Source organism: Chiloscyllium plagiosum, unplaced genomic scaffold, assembly GCF_004010195.1.
Source record: "Chiloscyllium plagiosum isolate BGI_BamShark_2017 unplaced genomic scaffold, ASM401019v2 scaf_5924, whole genome shotgun sequence".
Taxonomy (NCBI): Eukaryota; Metazoa; Chordata; class Chondrichthyes; order Orectolobiformes; family Hemiscylliidae; genus Chiloscyllium; species Chiloscyllium plagiosum.
Window position 1 is genome coordinate 8744 of NW_025215184.1, and position 6560 is coordinate 15303.

The following is a 6560-nucleotide window of genomic DNA, read 5'->3' on the forward strand; positions in this document are numbered from 1 at the left end:
CAGTTCCAATGTGTCCCAGCAAGTAAATGTAATAAGATCCTCAGGAGACAGATGCAGGACACCACCGATAGGGTACTTTTCGTTGTTCTGGGAATGGAGAAATGACGCCATGGTCTTCGCAGCCTGCAACACGTTATCGATGAGGATGAGCACCTCACCAAGACCTCCCTACAGCTCCAATTCTCATCTTTAAACAACCTCCAAACTTTAAACTGAACATTGTTCACAGCAACCTGCCCAGCCTTCAGGACAACATTGACCACAACATCATGTGTCCCTGTCATGGCAACCTCCGCAAGACGTGTCAGAGTGTCAACATGGATACCACCATTACATGTGGGTACACCACCCACCACATACCCAGCAGGTACTCATGTGGCTCAGCCAACGTTGTCTATCTCATTGGCTGCAGGTAAGGATGCCCCGAGGTACAGTTTATTGGTGAGACCAAGTAGATGAATAGACACCATGCAACGATCGTCAGACAGGGATGTTCCCTCCCAGTCGGGGAACACCTCAGCTGTCAGGGATATTCGGCCTCAGATCATCAGGTGACCATCCTCCAAGGCGGACTTCGGGATATGCAACAATGCAAAGTCACCAAGCTGAGGCTGATAGCCAAGTTCAGTCTCCATGAGGATGGCATCAACCAGGATCTTGGATTTATGTCACACTACAGGTGACCCCCACCACACTACACATGTAAGGACATGCACAAGCACACATACACATGCACTCTTAAACATGATCACACTCACACAGACCCTCTCTCAGGCACACACTCTCTGTCAGGCACATACACACACACAAAACACACACACCACCCAACCACACTCACACACACACCCTCTCACAGGCATATACTCTGTCACATTCTTGCACACGCTCTATCAAGCACACACATACACACTCTCCCTCTCTATCTCACAGACACGCATGCGTGTGCGCACACACACATAAGTCCACAGGGTGAATTTGCAGTTGCAGATTTGTATTTGCTGACACATTCTATTTTGTTCAAAAAGCACACACTCTGTAGGCGTCAGTCCTTGTGACATTTTATAAATTCCTCTGAATGACCTATAATGTTTCTCACAAGCCTGTTGTGTTGGCACAGGATCAAACATATTTAGGAAGTCCATTGACAGAATTATCCTCATCAGCCCTCCTGTAATCGCTTCCAAAATGTCGAGCAAGTTATTTTCCTTTCTGAAATCCACGCTGTCTTTTCCAAATTAACCCACATCTGACTAGTGCTGCATAACTGTTTCTACAAGCTTTCCCACCGGTGAAGTGAAACCAGATGATCTGTAATTACTAGGCCTCTTTCAAGATTCATTTGAAGAAGAGCACGACGTTTGTAATGCTCCAGTCGTCTGCCACCTCCCCTGGGTCTTGGGAAGACAGAGAAATTGTTGTTGGCGTTTTTCTACTCCCGAGTCCTTCAAATTTCTTGAATGCATCTCATCTAGACAAATCATGCAATCGCAGGATCCCTGCAGTGTTGAAGCAGCCATTCAGCCCAAATCCACACTGACCTTCTGAAAAGCATCCCACCTAGACCCATCCCCCTAATCCTGCATTTCTCATGGCTAATGTGCCTAACCGATACATCCCTGAACACTATGGGGCAATTTCCCATGGCCAATCCACCCTAACCTACACATCCCTGAACATTACGGGCAATTTAGCACGGCCAATTCACCCCAACCTACACATCCCTGAACACTATGGGCAATTTAGTACAGCCAATCCATCCTAATCTGCACATCCCTAAACACCACGGGCAATTTAGCACGGCCAATCCACCCTAAACTACACATCCCTGAACACTACAGGCAATTTAGCATGGCCAATCCACCCTAACCTACACATCCCTGAACACTATGGGGCAATTTAGCACGGCCAATCCACCATAACCTGCACATCCCTGAACACTACAGGCAATTTAGCATGGCCAATCCACCCTAACCTACACATCCCTGAACATTACGGGCAATTTAGCACGGCCAATTCACCCCAACCTACACATCCCTGAAACCCTAACCTGCACATCCCTGAACACTATGGGGCAATTTAGCACGGCCAATCCACCATAACCTGCACATCTTTGGACTGTGGGAGGAAACCAGAGCGCCCAGCAGAAACCCACAGAGATATGGAGGGGTGATGGGAAACGCGCAAACTCCACACAGACAGTCACCCGAGGTTGGAATCGAACCCAGCTGCCTGGCGCTGGGATGCAGTGGTGCTCACCACTAAGCTACCTTGTCAACTTTACGCATCATCAACCATATCTGTTATCCTTGCTAATCTTAAACCTTCCTAAATTACTGAGTTTTCTCCTCCATCACCAAAGCTGGCGCATCATCTCCTTTCTTAGCAAAGGCAGATGCAAAGTATTCATTTAATGGAGGCCTCTTACCTCCATGTGTAAATCCACATTTTGGTCCCTAATCAGCCCTACCCTTCTTTTTAACCACCCTTTTAACTAGTCATGTGCTCATAGAAAATATTGGGATTTCCCTCCAAGTTAACTGCTAGTCTCTTTTCGGAATCCGTCTCTGTTTCAATTCATTGCTTTGACACCCCTCTCTAAACCATTAGATTAGATTAGATTACTTACAGTGTGGAAACAGGCCCTTCGGCCCAACAAGTCCACACCGACCCGCCGAAGCGCAACCCACCCATACCCCTACATTTACCCCTTACCTATCACTACAGGCAATTTATCATGGCCAATTCACCTGACCTGCATATCTTTGGACTGTGGGAGGAAACCCACGCAGAGAATGTGCAAACTCCACACGGTCAGTCGCCTGAGGCGAGAATTGAACCCGGGTCTCTGGCGCTGTGAGGCAGCAGTGCTAACCACTGCGTCACCGTGCCGCCCACAACCTCTCAATGGTATTTTCCACTCAACCTCTGACTTAAGCATACTTGTTCTTCTTTATCATAATCTCTATTTCCTTTCGCATCTGGGGAGTAGAGTCATGGAATTGTACAGGACGGGAACAGATGCTTCGGTCCAACCCGTCCATGCAAACCAGATATCCTAAATTAATCTAGTCCCATTTGCCAGTAGTTGTCCCATATCCCTCCAAACCCTTCCTATTCATATACCCATCCAGATGCCTTTTAAATGCTGTAATTGTACCAGCCTCCACCACATCCTCTGGCAGCTCATTCCACACACGCACCACCCTCTGCGTGAAAACGTTCCCCTCAAGGGACTTTTTAAATCATTCCCCTCTCACTTTTAACCTATGCCCTCTAGCTCTGGACTCTCCTATTATGATTTTGTCTATTTACCCTAGCCATGCCCCTCATGATTTTGTAAACCTCTATAAGGTTACCCATCAGCCTCTGACGCTCCCTAGGTTTGTTTGCTCTATCCTTCCCTCCTGAATTAATATACTTCACCAATGCCTGAACCATCTCTTCACTGAAGATAGCCCATTGCTCAGTTACCATTTTCTTCTGACATCCCTCAGTTCCACTGTACCCAGCCCAAGGCTGTTCTTGCACCATTGACTTTAGCTCTCCACCAGTTCATTATTTACACTCTGGGTTTTTTTTCCATTATCTTATTCTTAATAATACAATGACAATTGCCCCTCAAAAGCTCCCTCACTGACACATTCTCTGCCTGGCCCAATTTGTTCCCAACAGCTGGGTCTAACAGTGCCTCCTTTCTTATCAAACTGGACATATATTGCTGCAGGACATTCTCCTGAACGCGGCTTGCCCCTTGCATTTCTTTACACTACCATTATTCCAGCCTATATTCCAGTAATTAAAATTCCCCATCATAATTACTCTGTGATGTTTGCATCTCTCTGGAATTTCCTTGCAACTCAACATCTTTCCCATTAGCTTGCTGGTTTACAGACTATACCAGGCAAATAACTGCACCCTTATCATTCCTTAAATCAACTCTGATCTTGACCCCTCTGGGACATCCTCTTTTTGGAGCAACTACAATGCTCTGATTAACCAATGCTTCTAGCCCTTCTTTCTTCCTTCCATCTCCTGTCTTTCCCAGATACTCTGAAATCAGGAATATTCCGTAACACCCATTTCTGCCAGATCTCAGACGACAGCCATATCTTCTAACATCAAAGCATCTTATCGACTGGACTCTAGTTTGTTCACGTATGTGGAGTGGATCCCTGATTTAGACTTGTCTTTCCCTTTCTGCAACATCACCTGTTAACTAGCTATTCTCTATTCCAACATTACCTGATGTGTATCTATCGCATTGGCTATGAGACTCTTCAGGATGACTTGCAATGGTGAAAGGCGCTAGATTAGACTAGATTTCCCTACAGTGTGGAAACAGGCCCTTCAGCACAACAAGTCCACACCGACCCTCCGAAGAGCAACCCAACCCCCTCTGACGAATGCACCTAACACCATGGGCAATTTAACATGGCCAAGCCACCCTAACCTGCACATAAGGGGCAGCACGGTGGCCCAGTGGTTAGCACTGCAGCCTCACAGCGCCAGGGACCCGGGTTCAGTTCCAACCTCAGGTGACTGTCTGTGTGGAGTTTGCACATTCTCCCTGTGTCTGTGTGGGTTTCCTCTGGGTGCTCCGATTTCCTCCCACAGTCCAAAGATGTGCAGGTTAGGGTGAATTGGCCATGTTAAATTGCCCGTAGTGTTAGCTGCATTAGTCAGAGGGAAATGGGTCTGGGTGGGTTACTCTTCGGAGGCTCGGTGTGGACTTGTTAGGCTGAAGGGCCTGTTTCTACACTGTGGGGAATCTAGTCTTTGGGCTATGGGAGGCACCTGGAGGAAAACTGTGGAGAATGTTTTTTAACCCATGCTGGATGGTGTGAGAAGGCATTTTTATTCTCCTGTCACTTGCCTTTCAAGTTAGAATCACGCCTGGCCTGCGCTCAGAACTGCCCATGAACTAAGAAGTACTACATTGCTCCATTTTTAATTCTTTTAGTTTGTTTTTAACTTTTATGGAGTTTGAATTTCAAATAGTCAACAGCAAGCTTCCACATTAAACGAGATAATGGTTAAGTTATTGCTAAATTACTGAGGTTACTCAAGCTAAAGTCTTGAGGATTAGCTAAAAATACAGATACAAAGATTATACGTAGGTAAGGATAGCGAAGAGGGTTACCTCGGATTACAACTGGATCTTGATCAGGTGGGCTGATGGGCTGAGGACTGGCAGATGGAGTTTAATTTAGATAAATGCGAGGTGCTGCGTTTTGGGAAAGCAAATCTTAGCAGGACTTATACATTTAATGGTGAGGTCCTAGGAAGTGTTGCTGAACAAGGAGACCTTGGAGTGCAGGGTCATAGCTCATTGAAAGTACATTCACAGGTAGATAGGATAGCGAAGAAGGCGTTTGGTATGTTTCCTTTATTGGTCAGAGTATTGAGTTCGGGAGTCGGGAGTTAGGAGGTCATGTTAAGGATGGACAGGACATTGGTTAGGCCACTTTTGGAATTTTGAGTGCATTTCTGGTCTCCTTCCTATCAGAAGGATGTTGTGAAACTTGAAAGGGTTCAGAAAAGATTTACAAGGATGTTGCCAGGGTTGGAGGGTTTGAGCGAGTTTGTGACTCTATAAAGGATACTTATAAAAGTGAATCATCAGTAATCATCAAAATCACTGCAGGCATGTTACTTTTTGAAATGTCTGTTTGTGAAGTGAAGTGAGGTGAAGGAGATTGAACCTCAGATTCAACAACTCTGGTGGTTTCCATGCTTGAACAGTCAGTGGATTTAGCAGGTTAGAAGGATGAAAGAGAGGGAGAGATAAGTTTCCTTTGTTCTTGACTAGTTCTGCAGTGCCTGGACTCTTTCAACAGTGCAGCCGTTATTTTCTGAATGCTGACCTTCTTATGCTCCCTTTGGCTTCTCTGATAGCATCTCTCAGAGTTCTTCCTGCGAGTTCTGCTTTCACAACCTGTCTTTATCACTGACCAAGTCAAATGGCAGCTGTGTTGTCTTGAACTGAGCCATTATTTGACTAAACAGGGAAGTTAATCATGTTGGGTCTTTCATTCTCCCAGAGCTTTGAACTCTCATGTTTAAAAGGACCCATATTGCTGTCTCAGAAACAATCGAATTATAAAAGTCTTTCTTTTGTGGCTAATGCTGATCTATTACAATTCAAAAGGCTGTATAACAGCAGATAATTGTCTGCTGTGACTTGCGTCTTGAAAGGACTAGAACAAAGTACAAAGAAAATTTACAGCCCAGGGACAGGCCCTTCGGCCCTCCAAGCCTGAGCCGATCCAAATCCACTGTCGAAACCTATCGCCCAATTCCTAAGCATCTGGATCCATCTGCTCCCCACCTACTCATGCATCTGTCCAGACGCATCTTAAATGAATCTGCCGTGCCTGCCTCTACCACCTCTGCTGGCAACGCGTTCCAGACGCCCACCACCCTCTGTGTAAAGTACTTGTCACGTATATTCCCCCTTAAACTTTTCACCTCTCACCTTGAAAGCGTGACCTCTCGTTATTGAATCCTTCACCCTGGGAAAAAGCTTGTCTCTATCCACCCTGTCTATACCCTTCATGATT